The following is a 19,882-nucleotide window of genomic DNA, read 5'->3' on the forward strand; positions in this document are numbered from 1 at the left end:
AACAGGATTTCATGTGAGACACAATCAAATGCTTTCTCCAGATCCAACTGAAGGATGGCTACACAACTGTTTGTGTGATCACAGCACTCAAGCACACTCCTAACTTTATGCACATTGGAAACAATGGATCGACCTTTGATCCCACACGTCTGGTGTGTTCCAACTAACTGTTGAATTACTGACTGTAGTCTACGGGCTAGAATTTTCATAAACACTTTGTAGTCTACATTCGTGAGTGCGATAGGGCGATATAATGTAACCTGTTGTAACTTATCTGCTTCATTGTATTTAGGAATCAAGACTGTGTGGGATTTGCCATAAGACGGGGGCAATACATTTACGTTGTAGGACTTGTTGTACACGGCTGTCAGTACCGGCACTATTTCATGTTTCTATGCTTTGTAGAACGCCGCGCTTAACCCGTCGGGGCTGGGAGATTTTCCCGGGTTCAATTTTTCTATGGCAAGCTCGACCTCCGACGCGGTTATTGACAACTCCAGCCTATCTTTCTGCTCATCATCTAATCGCGGTAAAGCGCCCAGAAACTTTCCTTTGAATGCGTTTACTTCCACGTCTTGGTTTGTAAACAGCGTTCGATAATATTCAAGAAACGCCTGCTAGATATGACCACTTTCTCCAGATAACGTCCCAGGCAGCACACCAACATCGCACCAATCCCGGCCCAACGTCGACAAAAATTGGTACCAACATTGGCGTAACACTGGCTTTTTGAGAAATTACTACATTTTTATATAATGGTCCGGCTTATATGCCAACATTGCACCTGTCTTGGCACTGCCAACTTAGGCTATCAGCTGGCCGTGCCCCTTGTGTCACGTATTGGCATGCCACTAGTATTCATTGGCACATCTGACATTGGCAATAAACCGGCCGTGCCGCTAGTATTATATATTGGTATTTATTGGCATGCAACAAGTATTCATCGGCACACGTGGCCTGCCACTGTTAAGCCACCTTTAGCCATGCAGTTATTTCACCCTTGCCCTTACTGCTGCCATTTGCTTAACTGTCACTCTGACAATTGTGGTTTTCTTATGCAGTCATTTCCCAATACCACCTTGCATGTCATCTCCCTAAGGAGCCATAAAAACCATGCAATTAAATGAGGCAAGCAAAATATTTTCCGAAAACATTTTATTGAGAGCTCATATACATCTAAATGCCACAAGGACATCAGAGGGCCAAAATGCAGTGCAGGGGGCATTGGATACAGGGTTAATATGGGAGAGGCTAGTAGGTGTAATTGGAAACAGGGCACTAAGCAGCACATGACCAGGTAGTGCAGATAGAGGTGATTGGGTGCAGTGTGCATTGGTCATGATGGAAGGGGCTGGACATGTTGAGCAGGGTTGATGCACTATAGCCTTGTAGTGCGAGAGGTGTTGCAGGAATAGGAGGCTGAGCATGGGTGCATTCCAGGGCAGTGTCCACCATGGATGGAAAATGGCAGTGGACTGTGTTGAGCATGATAGTTGGCACTGAAGGGTCAATGGATCAAGTGATGAGGTTGAGGGGGCGGGGGAAGCACATGGCCCAGGTAGTAAGCTGGGCACCCCGCAGGAAACAACCATTCAGGAACAGTTTGTTGAGGAGATTGGTCCGTGGGTCTTACAAATGACATCTGCACAGAAGACAAGCATATATCACCATAAGATCTAAACTCACCTTCTCAACACTTATCCAAACACATATTTGAAGTCTGGGTGCTCTATACGATTGAGTACAAAATACAGAACCCTGCTACAGTAAAACCTCTGATATAGTAAAGTGAAACTGAAGTCCCAGTTCATCTTCCATAGGCAAAACTGTACATTTTCCCCCTTTATAGTAAAGATGTTTTTGGTAAAAATCGGTTAAAGTGCTTCTGACCCTGGCGACGACTCCCGCGCACTACCTAGAGTCGCGAAGCCAAGACTTTTTGTATTTGAAAACAGAACAATAACCCCGAGTGTTCGTTTAGGTGGCTTTACTACTAGCCGTAGCAGCAGTCAGATGAAGCCTACTTTACAGAAGCCTTGGAGCCGTGAGGGAAAGCGCGCAGCGCGAAGAAGAAAAAAGTAAGGCTGTCTACAAACATAGCAAGGAGGCAGCGTGTTCCATTCAGAAAGTAAAGGAGTAAACTTACAGCAAGAAATTGGGAAGGGAAAGAAATGGGTCAACATACACTGCAATGTGCAGTACAAATCATGAGGCAGTGGTGGCAGAAAGTGGAGGTGCAGCGAGTAAGGTCTTACAGCACTTGAGTGCCATGCGAATTTATCATTTATTGCCTTTTAAAAGACAGAAAGAGCAAAAAGAGACACTATGTTCATGCAAGGCTTTAGTTTTTAGATTAAATCGAACTTGGTTGCATTCGTAATCACGTCTTCATGCTTCAGAGGTACTTCCACAAGATGTAGAGAAATTTTATTATGAAAAAATTCCACAAAGAGATGATAAAAGCGAGATGGAAAGTATTTAGGTTTTTTTTTCATTAAGCAACAAGTCGTGTTCAGTAAGTGCCTATTCAACTACTAGATAGCACTTTCAGGACCATGCCATCACAGACCACTGATACAGTAAAGGCCATGATATAGTAAATATTTTCGCTGGCCTCAGTGGCTTTACTATAAAGGGGTTCTACTGTATATATTGAAGGCCTATTGCCACACATTCTTCTTTTAGAGCACTTTGCGACAGGTTTCTGGGCCTGCAAAGGCATGCAGCATCTTATGACGTAGGGATGATAAACCTATATGCAAAATAATATCCATTCCAGATACAAAAGAAAGATATTTGGAAGTAAAAACCTGCTTCCGGCAAACCGATAACTTCAGGTAGATGCTTAGTGTTCATATAGAATTACAGTTCCTGAAAATCTGACGGTTCAGGCTCCAGAACTTTCTATTTTTAAAAAATTCTTTAACATTCCTGCAATAGACAATATGGATTACTAAGCATGCAAGACTGGATGATATTAAAGAACACATTAAAGAATATTTTTCTGCAGTACACCAGTTACAGGCACGCATACATTACTGCGGCCAGAATAAAGAAATAATTGCCCTGACAGAATCAGTCAAGCTATCTTCAATCAGCTAACTGAGGGAGATGTGTAGATCGCAGATATTCTCAAGGCTGTGTATGCATATAATATTCTCAAGATAACCGTACCATTTCAAGTTCCAGCTTTTTAGTTTTCACAACTTTATTGCTTGCTGCATTCTACTATAAACAATTGCCTTAATTGTAATGTACCAAGGAATAGTTTTCATACAGTGCTCATTATAAATTAAAGATACCAGAACAACATGCACACAAAGAAGAAAAGAAGAACGGGACAGAGCGCCATTCACAACTGATTTATTGTGCAGAATAAAGTACATATATATCTCACTGCCGGCATATGCGCAAAGAACCCATTCAGCATCATGTATTTTAAGATATGTTCAAGAAGTCATGCCTCATACCACAGCCTCTTTCTCTGAGAAAGCATTTCTTGAACATAGCTTATGTTAAACTACATGATGCTGAATGTGATGTAGCTGAATGTGTTCCTTGGGCATGTGCCTGCAGTGAGATATATATGTACTCTGTTCTGCACAATAAATCAGTTGTGAGTGGAACTCTGTCCCGTTCTTTTCTTGTGTGCGTGCATTGTTTTGGCGCCTTCAGTTTATAATAAATAAACACGAACAAGCCCAACAAGAAGTTCCAGTAATCATACAGTGCATGCTTGTTCAGCTAAAATTATTACAGTCAGCCTGCAATGAGCAATTGAGCAAGTACTAGAAATTTACTTTGCATAGGCAGGAAAATGTTATGCTAGATCTGAGTACAATGATATTGTACTTCCTTATCAGCTAGCAGCCTACCAGGTATGCATTTTCCCTCATCACAGCTAATCATATGGCCATACCATCGGCAAACTTCCACGTGCAAGATTATATTCAGTTAGGCATACATGGGTGATTTTATGTCCAGGTAACAGGTGTGGTGCTCGGGCATCTGATTTCTTAAAACCAATTCATAGTAGTTGTTGGTATAGAGAATAGCAATCTGCCTGAATATCTGAGGCCAAATATTATTTTTATTGCTTAAGCACACCATAAAATACAATGCTTGATGTGACTATGGGATCATAAAAAATCGATACATCTAGCATGACAGTGATTTTTCACTTTCACCCTATCACAATACGTTCCTTGAAAAACCAGTTTAATCCTGAGCTGAAAAGTTGTTTCGCACACATTTTATATTTCAGTATCTATAAAATGTTGCTATTTTGTGAATATATTTCAAAATCAAAATTTCTTAACAGACTCACAAATTATGTTTTTTTTTTCAAAAATGGACAATAATTTGCACTCAAATTAAAAATAAGATTGTGTCTGGAGAAATAGTATTGTTTGCAAAACAAAACAGCCCATGCGCAAGAAAGCACCAATATCACTCAAATTTAATGTGCAATACACAAAATGAGAGTTCACCTAAAATTACAAGTACAATAGCCCTGTTTACATGGACTCGACAGCACCGGGTTGAATCGGCGTTGAGTAAGCAAGGTCAACATTCTCGACCCGGCTGATGTCTACATGAACTCGCTTTCTAGTAAGTATCGTAGCAGAGCGTTGCATCGAGATTCGAAGTTATTGTGCAAGTTCTTACTCGTATTTGATCCCATTGCCTTTTACTATCAAGAGCTTCGATTATTTTTTATCGTTGATGAGCGCTAAAAAGCATTCATTTCAAGTGACGCTCGTCGCCGCTCCAGAGGCTTTTTCATATCCCCGAGTTCCCCATAACTAGACTCCCTGACTGGACAGCCTCTACACGCCTTTAGATAAGCGGGTCAAGCGAATTAACCTACCCCCTGCAAGGAGTTAACGCGACCCGCTTCGCCGCCTATTTTACTCGACCCGACTGTGTATACATGAACCCCACAACTGATTTTTCACTCGACAGACGTACTCGACCCAATACTGCCGAGTTCATGTATACAGGGGTGGAACGCACGTGTAACAAGTAGCAATGCTGCTAAGAATCCAATCTGCTTTCTTCTGGCTCCCCATCCAGTTTCCTAAAAAAATATCTTGTCTGACAAAGGAGGATATTTGGAGTTAAGCAGCTAAGCAACACAAGATCCATATGCTTGCTCTAACGCATGACTCCTCAGTGCACTTACAGTTGCAATTTGCTTGGTCATGTGGCAGTTCACTAAACCATCTGACTAGACATGACAATAAAAAAATTAATCGGGGGATCATTTCTACTTTTATTAAGACATGCAAAAGCTTTCTGGTTGTTGACATAGCATTCAGAGACTGCGGGAATTTGGCAGTTTTATACGTCTTATTTCGTTTGGCAATTGCAAGGGGATGTAGAAAAAGAAATATGAGTAGGGAATATAAGGGGTGACAACATCCCGATTGGCAGTTGCAAGGGGATGTAGAAACAGAAATATGAGTAGGGAATATAAGGGGTGACAACATCCCGAAATGAAACTAATGGACCAATGATGCACACTGCGTATCTTAAGTGACGTCACTGGTAACATCAAACACAGAAAATCGTCCTTGAGTATGACAAATTTGAAGCCCAGGAGGTGAGTTGGTTGTGAGCTAGTAGTTGGTAAAGGGCAGTCCCCCTGAGAGGTAGGCGGCAAGATCACTGCCACCCATTATGGGGAAAGCCCTGGCAAGCATGCAGGCAAAGGTGCACATATATAAGAGCAATAAATGCACAAGGAATGCACGCCTGAATGAGCAGCTGCACTAATAATTTCCTTTTGTCTTGCAGCCCACCCCTCCTGCACTGTAAGCAAGTCTGCTCTGTTTTCCGAACACAGAAGCATATGCAAAACAAACAGAATGTTCTCTAAAATTTACAAAATTTGAACGAGTATTTCATGATGACCTCTTTTCTGCAAATGTCTTGCTCTAGGGTTACAGAATAAATTCATTGCAGCTGCGAATAAAGCGAGTTGGGAGCTAATGGCAAATCTCAATGGCTTGGGGAGAGAATTAATTATAATTGTCACTTTGAGCAAAGTAAATAGCCTGGTTTAGATCAAAGTAATATTACATCTACATGACTGAAGCCAGTGTAGGCAAACAGAAATGTACAAGCAGTCAGTAACTGCATGTCTGTATGAACAAATACATACTGTGCAGGCAGCAGTAATGAAGGGAGAGTGGAAGGCAAATAACCTGAGCAATACTGAATGGCTTTCTTCTCTGCAACCTCAATACAGGCTTCCTGCAAATTCTTGTAATGCAAGCATAATCAAGTATGCTAAATATTCCATCACTTAAAGCACCTGCACTCCCGTGTTACGCAAATGACAACTACTTCGTCAGTTCAACAAGCTATGTCTGTTATTGTGCTATTACACCACAGGTTCACTCAAGCATGCCTCAACTTGAAATAGTCACATACTGTTGAAATAAAGCAACTAAATACAGCACCAGCTATTAAAGCACTGCCAGAGACATGAAGGATATTATTTTCTGCATACTGTGGGCAAGACTTCTGAACAAGTAAGTCTTGAGCTAAAAAGCTAGAAAAAGTCATATAGCATGCAATCATATAGCGAAAAGCCAGCAGAGCCTTTTTTAAAGCCTTTATATAAAACAAAACAAAGGCAATGTGTCATACCTACCGAGGCAATGCTTCCTTACACACAGCATGTTTCATGGCAAGGCTCCCACAGTTGTTGACAGGCTATGCAGCACCAAAAATGATGATGTTGTCTGCCTCACATTCACGCAGCACCCCTTTGATGGCAGATGATTGCTTGTGCAAAAGCAGTGCGATGATACAAGTGGAGCAGCTGGACTGCGGGCGTTATAGAGCAAAGAGCCCTAAATGCAAGGAAAGAAAGTCTCCATTAAATCGATGCCTCTAAATCATGATAAAAGCATACCACGGCTCTTCTCTGTTTAGTTAATCTATAATTTCAATTGAAAGCTGTCTCAAAAAAAGTACTAATTGCAACTCTATGTTACACATGGTATAACATAGCTGTGCCAGGGCGGTGGGGCGATCAGTTAGCATAACGACCGGAAAATGCATACTGATGTTTCATGCAGTGTTGATGCTGGAGCAAAGTGTCATGGTGCGGAGAACAAAATTAAAAGCATGCACGGGCGCCAAACGAGTGCTACACAACCGACGCGACTAGAGGTGTGCATGGGCATAAATTCTGAACCCGACCCGGGCCTCATGCTACAAATCCGAACCCGGCCTGGAACTGAAATTGTCTGAGCCCACCCAGCGTTCACACTGAAGGCTCCCGCCCTGCTGGACATGCTATAACAGACCAGTTGCAAAACCTACAAGTCGCTTCCCTATGAGGCAGGAATTCATGCACAGTGGCGACAGAACCTGATTCAGGGATAATAGTTAGGTGCAGTACATGCATCTACCGCAGTCCACGCTGCTTGGGATGCAGTTCCCCACGCACAGGCCATTGTCAGAGAAAGGTTTTCAGGCATTCTTAACACTGGAATAAAGGGGGGAGCACTGTCACCTTAGGGGTGAAGAAAGAAAATTTAGAAAAGGGACACTAACCGGAGAGGGTAATAGCGGGGCGACAATGGGCACGCGAATGATACTGTGACGAATGGGCAAGAGGTGCGGGAATTACCCTACCCGTCAGGCGATGTGCTAGCACTGTGCCCAACTATTACTCCAAAGTCTATGCCACCATTGTGCAGGAATGTCTGCCGCACCGGGAAGCTGACGTGTAGGTTTTGCAACTGATCTATTGCAGCTGAAGCAACGATACAGAAATAAAAAAATAGGCCACAATCCCTTGCGATGCATCGCGCGACGACGACGATAACGCCTGTCGCTGCCGCTAGTGCACATCGCACAGAGCAAAGGACCTCAGCGACAGATACGCGTTTACAGCCTTGCTTTGTTAGCGCCGCCTCTTCGTTTAGTAAATGAGTGTAGTTACGCTATATCCAGTTTCTTGCACTAAACAGCAACACTGATAAAATTTCTTGAAAAGCGTCGAGCCCCCCCCCCCCTTCCCCACCCCCCCCCAAAAAAAAAAAAATGGTCCCAGCGCAGCGGCGTGCTACTATACTGCGATGCAGACATGATTGAAAGCAGTGGCGTTTTTCTGCAACTTTCGAAAATTAGCAATATCTAGCCACACTAGCCTTTTTTGTTTTGCAATACTACCCTACCAAGCTTTTACTAAACCGTCTCGATGCGCTCATATATGCACGGATCAGACGAAATGAGCGTCTGCAGGATTTTCGCTCATACCGGACAAGGGAAACAAACTTTGCATGCAAAAAAAAAAAAAAAAAAAAAAACAACGAATGTGAGTACCCCAAAGCCTTTTGCGATTGGCTGCCTCGCGAGCTGGTTCCAGCATCATGAGCGATTTCTAAAAACCCAGAACCTGGGCGACAGCGCCGAGCGGCAATGCGTAGCGGTCCTCAGCGCACTGCTCATAGTGCTGCCGCGCGACTCATGCGGTTAGCGTTTTATCGCACCAGACACGAAAATATATGCTTTTGCCCGCACTCCACCGACTCCACCCGAGGGAACCCGAGCGGCCGAGCCAAGTGACGGCTATACGCCGTTCCAGCCACTGTAAAGCCGTGAATATCCGAAGTTGGCTTTTAGGGCTACGATGCTGCGCAGTTGTTTACTTTAGGAAATCAGTACTCTGCAAAACAGCAACGGTTTAACTTGATATAAGCTGCAAAATGATCGGAATCAAGTCGCGCATACTTGAGAACCACTTTTGAAAAGTTAACAACGTAAGAAATATGCTAAAAGAAGACAAATCACTCTAGCACATGGCTTACACAGCCTGCAGCAACAATGAAATGTAAGACAACGCTTGTAATTTAAAAAATGCTCAATCTAAGAGGCTAATATTTTGCTCCAATATACACAAACGCTTCATAAAACCTGAGTGAAAAAATTTGAAAACTTACATGGAATATTTCTTGAAGAAAAAAGCATTTTCCGTGCGCGGTGCCACCGAACGTCGAACCGAGCGAACGAGTGGCCGTTGGATGGACGAAAGAACGGAGCGCCCTCTTTGAAACAAAATACAACTACCGCCGTCATGCCGGCTAAGCGATTGTCGCGTCGTCCTTCGAGCTTTTTAGTAATCGCTTTTTCAGCAGCTCGATTGTCTCGGTTTTGTACCCTCCGTTTAGCAAGCGTTTCCTAGATGACAGGACTTGAACCAGCCTTGAACGATGCGCTGCTGTTGCTGCTCATCTATGTAGGGCTCTGTGCCAGCAGCGAAGCGCGTCGTCGCCCTGGAGAGGCGCCTAGCTGTTTTGTTTACAACACCCAAACCTGTTCAAGTTGTATTTTGTGAATGCTGTGTTCTACTACGAATAGTTTGCTCACTTTTAGCCTACCAACGAAAATGGTTTCATACAATAGTGCTCAATCGAGTGGAATATTTCAATCACCCTGAAATGAGGATTTGAAGCAAGTTTGTTGAAAATTATTGAGCTAAGCATCTCAGTACCACGACTTGCCACCTCTTTATAAGGTAGTTGCATACGATGCTTACATTTTTTCTCATATATCCGCACCGTCAGCATTATTCTATCTGCTCGATTAGTCGTTTGTTGGCCCGATTCATTAGGCGCTTGTTTCTTTCTCAGTTTAGTTTCTTGCGTATATTTTATTGGCCAAGAAAATGCGGTAAAAGCACATTTCTCTATGCAACCTGTTGTGAGAGCCCGGAAATGTTTGAAAGAAGTCTCCAGTCTGTTAGCGTTTGTCTTTTTATTACTGCGCAATTCCTTCCCCTGGGCGGCGGCCGTCCGCCCCTTGGACCCTGAGTGGTGCGTCGACCCGTCCACCGCTTTGGCGCACCTGCGTGGATTTCGACGCGCGCATCAGTGTTGCCAAATGTCGGTGAGCAAAAGTAGCTAGATGGCAGCGTGAAAGTAGCTAAAAGTAGCTAAAAAATTTAGCAAGGAGCTAAAAGTAGCTAGATGTTTTCCCAAGAATTTTTATTTTATATTTTGCATATATAACGCATTTATGGGCAGCTCTATTATTGTAAAAAGTAAACACAGCTATCAAGACACGGTTTCCTGCAGGCGACTACGCATGACAAGTGCTAACTAACGAATAACGAATGATTATAGAGTTAATACAAATACAGTCTTTGTAGTAACTCCGTAACTCTATGCGAATGATAAATGTGCTCAGGTTTCGATTCCGATAATTTAGGCAGACGTAGTTTTCGTAAAGCGTTAAAACTTGCGCGCTAAGAAAAGACTAGCTATGAATGCATCACTGCTCTGTAAACATGTAAAGAATGGACTTTTATCTACTTGTAGCGCGTACACAGAGTCCTATGAACGGAGAGTAATGAAAGGTTTAATGACAGTCCAGGCGATATCTTCAGTCCGCGACTCGGCATAACTGTAGCATAACTCGGACCGGTAGGCCTCTTTCATCCGCTCGGTGCTGACCGTGCATGATCCGCAAAGAGAATCGAATCAGACAGTCGATTCCAGGCGCCTTATGGTCGCCTCGCAGGGAGCGTTAAGAGTTTAACTAATAGGAATGCGTACACACATGCACAATAGTGTACAGCGAGCACGACTTCGATGCTCATCGGATTCCCCAAGCTGCGCGATAAACGACACCCGTCAGAAGCTGAGCCGCCACATCAGCCGCATCGCCTCGCCTCTCTTTACTTTGCGAGTTATTTTTTTCTTCTTTTTCCCGCTGAGGTAGACATGGAGGAATCTCCACGGAGGCAGAGGCGGCGGAGGCATACCAACACCCCCTAAGTTGCACCTTGTATTGCATCCTCTTCCTCTCTCTTTTCAAGTGTTTCCTTCTTTCTCGCATGATATCTTTGTCTGGTTTGCGTCTTGTATAAAAACTACCTGATGACGCTGTACGTGCCTGACGTCAGTTTCATGATGTGTAGCGTCTGCGGGAAAATGTTTCACGCCTAAATAGTAATTTTCCAAAATGTAGCCAGATTTAAGCTAAATTTAACCAAAATAGCTAGATTTGTAGCTAGATTTTGAAGAAAGGAGCTAAAACAGCTACTCGAAGCTAAACTAACTTTCTTGGTAGCTAGTTGAGTCCAAAAGTAGCTAAATCTAGCTACAAAGTAGCTAAATTGGCAACACTGGCGCGCATGCAACCTCGGACCTTGCTCGCATCGCATGCGGTGAGAGAAAGCGATCGGGGAACGACAGGAGTGCGAAGTGCGCGAGGACGGGATTGAGCGGTGCGTCAGCACGGAGAGTAGGCGTTGGAAAACTGTGCAAACGAGCGTGTGCGAAACAAAGATGTGTCATTGTAATCCAGTTGTTAATATACCCATTGTACCTTTTCGTATTTTATTTGTGTTTCCAGTCTTTTCTTTCACATTTTTTTTTTTCGTTCCAATGCTAACAAGTCAGTTTACATGTGGGTATCTTCTCTCCATACACAATATTTGTAAAAAAAAAAAAAAAACTACCTTCCCCGTGCACGCCTGTAACTGTTCCACCACGGAGGTAGTTAGAGAATAAATAAGCTCTGATACCGAATTAAGCTTAATTGTAAAACAACGACTGCTTTATTTAGTTTTTGAACTCTACAGTTATTCCTTCTTGCCATTTGTAGCGCAAGCATTGTAATGCAGTGAACGACGACGGAATCGCGAAATTGGGGGTGTGAATAAAAGCGGAGAAACGTTACAGACTTCTTTTTTTCGCACTTGTGTGAAAAAAAGAACAAATAAACGAAAAATTCTAAAATTATGCTATCCATGCACTTGGCATGGCGTCGAATCAAAGTTTATCTGCTTAGCTGCCGCTCTTGTATATTGGCCGCTACACGAAGCTATTTTGTGTTCCTATGAAATTCAGTGTGACAAAGCCCCCCGCGGATATATTTCCCGTCTCAAGTTCTTGTGAAATGTGGAAGCCGGCCCGCCGCCGTGCCGCGGGCGACTCTATAGCTGGCTCTGCGATCATTTTTGCCACTGCAGTGATTTGAATATTCGCGGCTTGTTTAGCAAATAGCTGGCGTACTCGTTTGCCGAATGAGTGTTTCAAGATAATCATAGAGCATTTACCAGTACCGTTCATGGATCACTGCCTTGTCGTGGCGGAGGGGCTTGCGAAACTCGATGAAGTCGTGAGCTCTGCTGTGTAGGGCCACCCAAGATAGAGAGGTCACGGCAGAGAGTTCTGACAAAATGTGATTCCCTGGAGAAGGTAATGGCAACCCACTCCAGTATTTCCTGCCAAGAAAACCCTATGGCCAGACACAATACCATTAATGATATGGCGCCGGAAGATGAGCCCCCCAGGTTGGAAGGCGTCCCACATGTTGCTGGGGATGAACAAAGGGCGATTCCTAGTAGCTCCAGGACGAATGAAGCGGCTGGGCTAAAGCCAAAAGGACGCTCAGTTGTGGATGTGTCGGGAAGCGACCGGAAAGTCCGATGTTGCAAGGAGATTTATCACATAGCAACATGGAATGTAAGATCTATGACGCAAGGTAAACTGGATATCGTCAAGCGAGAAATGGACAGATTGAACATTGATATCTTGGGTATCAGCGAGCTCAAGTGGACCGGAATGGGAGAATTTAACTCCGGCGACCATTATGTCTTTTATTGTGGGCACGAATCCAAGAGAAGGAATGGGGTCGCTCTCATAGTAAACAGAAGAATGGGCAAAGCAGTGCTAGGGTACAACCCCAAAAACGACCGAATGATTTCACTTCGGATCCAAGGTCACCCTTTCAACATAACAGTTATCCAAGTCTATGCACCGACCACTACTGCTGAAGAAGCTCACGTTGAGAGATTTTATGCGGACCTACAATGCCTTTTAGACCGCACCCCATCATCAGACGTCGTTTTTCTCATAGGAGACTGGAATGCTAAGGTAGGGAGTGAAGAAATATCCGGAATTACAGGCAAGTTCGGTCTTGGTGAGCCAAATGAAGCTGGGCAGAGGCTAGTAGAGTTTTGTCAAGAAAACAACCTGACCATAGCGAATACTCATTTTCAACAGCACAAGAGGCGCCTGTATACATGGACTATACCGGACGGTCTGTACAGGAATCAGATCGATTATATTATTTGCCGGCAGAGATGGAGAAGCGCTATACAATCAGTAAAAACAAGGCCTGGGGCCGATTGTGGCACCGATCATCAGCTTCTTGTTGCCAAGATTAAGCTTCGATTGAGGAAAACGCAGAAAACTAGAAGGACTTTCAGTTATAATCTGGATCAAGTTCCATTAGAATATGCTGTGGACGTGAGGAATCGATTTCAAGAATTAGATCTAGAAGACAAAGAGCCCGAAGAGATGTGGACTGATGTTCGTGATATAATACAAGAAGTTGCTACTAAGGTAGTTCCAAAGCAAAAGTGCAAGAAAGCAATCTGGTTATCTGAAGAGGCTTTGCAAATAGCCGAGGAAAGGAGGATGGCAAAAGTTATGGGGGAAAGAGAAAGATACAAGGTTCTCAATGCGGATTTTCAGAAAATAGCGAGGAGAGATAAGAATGCCTTCCTGAACATACAGTGCCAAGCAGTTGAGGACAACAGCCAATTAAGGAACACAAGAGCTCTGTATAAGACAATCAAAGATATCAAAGGAAGCTTCTGTGCTAAGCTGGGCGTGATAAAGGACAAACGAGGCAAGGACCTCACTGAAGCCGGAGAGACAAAGAAGAGGTGGCAGGAATACACTGAAGAACTGTACAAGAAGGACCCGAATGTGCAAACCCAACATAAGACGATTGTGGTCACTGATCTCGAGCCGGGCATCCTGAAGAGTGAAGTTGAATGGGCCTTAGCCAGCCTTGCTAAGAACAAAGCTAGCGGAATTGATGGCATTCCAGCTGAGTTGCTTCAAAACCTCAACCATGACGCTGTTAACATTCTGCATACATTATGTCAGAAGATTTGGACAACCCTGCAGTGGCCACAGGATTGGAGGAGGTCAGTTTACATCCCCATTCCAAAGAAAGGCAGTGCCAAAGATTGTTCCAACTACCGCACGATCGCGCTTATTTCGCATGCTAGCAAGGTGATGTTGAAAATCCTCCAAGGTAGGCTGCAGCAGTATGTGGATCGGGAGCTTCCGGACGTGCAAGCTGGGTTTCGCAAGGGCAGAGGAACTAGAGACCAAGTTGCCAACCTTCGCTGGATCATGGAAAAAGCAAGAGAGTTCCAGAAACCCATCTACTTCTGCTTTATTGATTATGCGAAAGCGTTTGACTGCGTAGATCACAGCAGATTGTGGCAAGCTCTCCAAAAGATGGGAGTTCCAGTTCACCTCATCTGTCTCCTCAGGAACCTGTATGAAGGGCAAGAGGCCACAGTCAGAACTGGGCATGGTCTTACTGATTGGTTTCCGATTGAGAAAGGAGTGAGGCAAGGCTGCATACTGTCGCCCTGCCTATTTAACCTATATGCAGAGTGCATCATGAGGAAAGCCGGTCTGGACGAGTCTTCAGCTGGAGTGAAGATTGCTGGAAAATGTATCAACAACCTTAGATATGCGGATGATACCACTTTAATAGCATAAAGTGAAGCGGAACTCAAGAGACTTCTGATGCGCGTACAAGAAGAGGGTGAGAAGTTTGGGCTCAAATTGAACATTAAAAAGACAAAGATCATGGCGTCTTGCCCTATCAAGTCCTGGAGCATCAAGGGACAAGAAGTGGAAGCTGTGACAGATTTTCTCTTCTTGGGCTCCAAGATTACCTCGGAAGGAGACTGCAGCCATGAAATTAGGAGACGCCTGCTTCTGGGAAAGAGAGCAATGGTTAGCCTTGACCGCCTAGTAAAGAGCAGAGACATTAGTCTGCCAACCGAGATCCGTATAACTCGTGCTATGGTCTTTCCAGTTGTGATGTATGGATGCGAGAGTTGGACTGTGAAAAAGGCTGACCGCCGAAGAATTGACGCGTTTGAATTGTGGTGCTGACGAAGACTCTTGAGAGTTCCTTGGACTGCCAGAAGGTCAAATCAGTCAATATTGTCGACCATAAACCCTGACTGCTCATTGGAGGGTCAAATTCTAAAGTTAAAGCTCAGCTACTTTGGTCATCTGATGAGAAGGGAGGAGTCGCTGGAGAAAGATTTGACGTTGGGAAAGGTTGAGGGTCGCCGGAGAAGGGGTAGGCAGCGAACGCGATGGTTAGATGGCATCCTCGAGGCACTGCAGATGAAGTTATGTGATGTTAGGAAGATAGTGAGAGACCGGAAAGCGTGGCGTGACATGGTCAATAGGATCACGAAGAGTCGGACACGACTGAACGACTGAACTGAACTGATGTGTGCGATATTCCATCAGTGATTAATGCGCCATGGTCATTACAGTCGTACTTTTGATTATACACGTATGGAATGGTCTACTCTTGCAAAGCATAAGACGTCAGTTACGCTAGCTCTACGTATGTCAAATAGGTATATGAAAGAAATAGAGCCTTAAAGTATAGCGGCTGACGCACTGCGTCGTAAATTCCCGCCCGGGCGGCGGCCGTGTGCACCTTGAACCACACGTGGAGCGTCAGGGCCTGCGTCTTGGATTGCATCGCGCAGCGTGTAACCCGATAACCCCACCTGCAGAGCGCATCCACTCGGGCAAGTCGGCGCCGCTGTTGCTGGCGCCGTGCCTCAATGTTTTTCTTCCTTTGTTTGTGATGTTTTCAATGCACCTAGCAAGCAGCGAACAGAGCGTCCATATTTCGGCGCGAGTGAGTGCCGTCAGTGTTCTGGAACAGAAGTGCGCGGTGTGTCGTCAAGAACAGCGGACGCTTGAGAAAAAACAAATGTGCCAACGAGTGCGATAAAAAAAAGTTAAACTTTAACCCAGTTATTTGTTTCAGCATAACCTTAATATTATTCATACTGAGATTGTACGTGCAGTGTTTTCTCTCCATTTTTTTAATACTTCACTTCTTAGAGCGACAACGAAGCAGGAAGCGTCGATACGATTTGTCATATGTGGGAACGTCCATGCATGCGGACCGACGTTTAATTTACCGCTCAATAACCCAGCTTTAATTTAGATCATCATTGTTAAATCGTTTAACCGAAACTATGTGCTGCGATGCTTCGTATTCGTATAGCTTAAACGGCCTAGTGTATTTTTAAAGTGTATTTCGATGGAAGCGTGCTCGCCGTAGTCGATCTGAGTCACGTACGAGCCTTAATAGGCCGACGCTTATCGCTCATGTTTTGCATCGCACTGCATGCGTGTCCTGCGGTAATCGTCTGTTAGAAGCCACTGTTGTTAAAACTAATACACTCGGGGGCAAAGAAATTTGCTAAAACTTTTGGAATTCTCTTCACCCAGAGCAGCAGGAATCGCCACGGGAGCAGCCATGGAAGAACCTAGACTATTGCCGAATATAATACAAAAAATAGCAACCATTGCCTATGCACGATATATGACATGTCCTTTTGATTCTTTCTAATCTCTCTGTCGGCGTGGAGCTATTTATCGCCGCTGCCGCCCTGACGGACCAGTAAACGGTGGAGAACTTATTTGACGCCGTTGACCGATGGTCGGTCTCATCCAAATTCGTCACAGTATACATGTGGATTGATTACAGTGCCAGCTTAAGTCAATGAAGATCTAGTGTAAAAGAACATGGTGTAATCCCAAGCAACATCAACAACAGCTAGGTGGAATTAAAGCAAACACGACGGAAACCAGCACCGCGGAACTATAACTATTTAGACACAAGATTTCCGAAGCATTAAAAATTGCAAAGGTAACTTGAAAACATCGATTATAACAGCACAGTTAACGACTCCAAGTATTAAATGAGCCTGCCAACCGCAAAGCACGCTAATGCGGTTCCCCACGGAATATTTCCAGCCACATGCTAATTTGCATCTAATATTGACCAGTAGGTGAAATAGACAAGACAATGTTGACTAAAGTGTATGCCAATGCATCTGGCGGGACATGGTAACAGAACTAACAGTATTGTCCAGCATATGCCATATAATAGCCAACGTCAGTGGAGTAATGGCTAACGCTGTTCGATATAGCCATCCTTATGAAAGGGCAATGCCAATACCGTTGATATGTAAGGTATGCCAGTGTATATCTGACATTGGCGGGCCATTGTAACAGAGCTCACATTATTGTCCAGCATATGTCGAATATTGGCCAACATCAGTGGACTGATGGCTAATGCTGTCCATTATAGCCATCCTTATCTCATGGCAGCGCCAACACCGGTGATACGCCGGATATCCAGGCCCATCGTTGCCATCCTCGTATAATGGTACCACCGATATTGCGTGGGCATCGGATATGACGGGCCAATGTTGTTATCATTATAAATAGGTACGAACAATATTGGTTACCAATGGAATCCTCAGGGCCAGTGTTGGACATGTTATAGAATGGCACAACCAATACCAGCCATAAGATGGCAGCGCTGGGCCTACATAGGGCTGATCTCTGCCAACTCACTGACAATATTGGCCCGGGCTGTTGTGCTGCCTGGGGTTCCGCCCCATTCGATCAGTTCAATGTGATTTCTCTGAGCACACGTCTTCTCGATCCCTAGTGCTCGTTTCGACGGTGTCTCCCCAGCAGCTATATCTTGCGCCTTCGCCCGCACAAGCGCACCACGATAGCACTCTTCTTCGAACAGTTCAATCCTGTTTTTTATTTTCCTAATATCGTCCATCCATTTACCAGGCTCTTCGCTTTCTTTTTCAAGTAGTCTAGCCAGCATGGATCTTAATTTTGCCCTCCTCACGCTTCTCTTCTTGTCGTGTACAGCTTGACCGTTCGATTGCTGCTATCTTTATTTGCTCTTTGCAAAGTTCCCACTGCTGCCATATTTTCATCTCCCTCCTAGACTCTATTTTGTCAATTTCTTCGCTTACTTTCCTACTAAAGAAGTCACCCGTGAGCGGTGGCGGATACAAGGCGTCAATGAAAAGGGTTCTACGACAAGGACTGTACTACTGAATTTGAAGCCGGACCTGAAAGTGGACGACCTGCCACATCAGGTACGCGTCGCCGGAGAGTTGGCCCTTGTCGTGGCGCCTGGACGCCCGATGCAGTGCCTCCGCTGCCCCGGCACCGGTCACGTGCGCCGGGAATGCAAAGTCCACCGCTGTACGAAATGTCGGCGGTACGGCCACGCAGACAACGATTGTGTACGCACTTACGCGGCAGCTACGGGTGCAGCGTCAAAAGACGACACGGCGGAGCTCCTGATGGACGTAGTGGAGGCCGAAGAATCCGCAAAAGGCATTGAGGAACAGGAAAAGAAAACCGACGCTACGGACTCTTCAGGACCTTCCAGCAGCGATGCCGGGCGGAAACCTGAAGCGGGAGAACCTGCGGGAAACCAGATGAAGGAGCCGACTGAAGGAGTAAGCGGGCCGGCACAGAAGGAAGGAGAACCAGGGTCTCTGTTTGAGCAGAACCATGACAAGAACGCCGCCCGCTCCACCGGCGTTCCTGCCCCATCGAAGCGGCCCCACGCCCAGACCAGTGCTGAGGGAGATAAGGCGACAGCTTCCAGCGTCGAGGAGCCGCCGGCAAAAACCAGCCAAGGACGGCGGTCCACTTTGCGGCCGCGATCTAATGTGTCGGCGGAGAGGAGAGACCACGACAAACCGCCACCGCAGTCAGGCCTGCCGCCAGCACCGGATGGCTCCGGTGTCCAAGACGTCGTCTAGCCACGCGCTAGACGCGAGAGGTAAGCACCATGTTACCGGCCTCATTCCTCTGTATGAAAATGGCTTCTGCGGTTCCGACAAAAATAGGTGCACTTAATGTCAGGGGACTGGCAAGCAAGAAGAAGCAGGGCCAGGTGTACCACCTTTTAACTGAGCATGACATCGACGTCCTGGCCGTGCAGGAAACGAAAGTTGACGGGGAAGAAGAGGCCGGTAACATGGTGCGATGTTTCACGTCTAGGTATTTTGCAGTAGTGAGCCACGCAATTGGCCCGTCTGCGGGCTGTGTTATTTTTGTTAAGAAATTACCAGGACTCGAGGTTCAGGCACATATGGCATGTCCGTCGGTCAGATGTGTTTGGGTTGATTTTCTGTACAACAAAAAGTATTGGTCCATTATTAGTGTGTACGCTCCAAATGTTGTGGATGAGAGGGTAGCCTTTTTTCAAAACGTACAAAAGTACATCAGTTGTGCGATATTCCTGATTGTCATGGGCGACTTTAATTGCGTCTTGAGAGGCTGTGATAAATCCAGTACAAGAGCGTTTAGCGACAGAAGTACTGAGACTCTCTCAGAAATTATAGACACTAGCAACCTTGACGACGTGGCGGAATGTTTAGAAGGATCGCGTTGTGTGAAGTTTACACATTTCCAGCGGTCAAGCCACGCGCGGCAGGATCGCATTTATGTGTCTACAGACGTCATATCAAAATGCAGTAGTTACAATGTAGTACCGATTTCATTTTCTGATCATTGTTTAGTGGAGTGAGGGATTGGGACAAAAAAGCTAGGCAATCAGTTTTCATGGGAGACGTGGAAATTAAATAATAAGCTCATTACTGTACCACCCCGGCGGGGCTAGTACCATTCTTTTACACGAATAATAAATGAATATACAAAAAGATTCATGAATATTTTGGGAGAAATGTATTTTTCCACTAATGTCGCTTCACCCAGCCGTGATGTTGAAATCGCAATTAAAATAAAAACCCTCATTTGTCTTTATGCAGATGCACATCCAAAGAATAAGTGTCTAAAAAGTTTCTAAAACAAATGTTACTTTGAACATACACTGCCTTTCATACCTCACCTTCACATATGACTACCCGAATGTTCGTTCTAGTTATTTGCAACTGTTTTTTTCAGAGGCTGCGTCGGGCGAGTGCAAAATTTAATAATTGTATTTA

This window comes from Amblyomma maculatum, chromosome 11 (assembly GCF_055883805.1).
Source record: "Amblyomma maculatum isolate TAMU_Amacu chromosome 11, ASM5588380v1, whole genome shotgun sequence".
Classification (NCBI taxonomy): Eukaryota; Metazoa; Arthropoda; class Arachnida; order Ixodida; family Ixodidae; genus Amblyomma; species Amblyomma maculatum.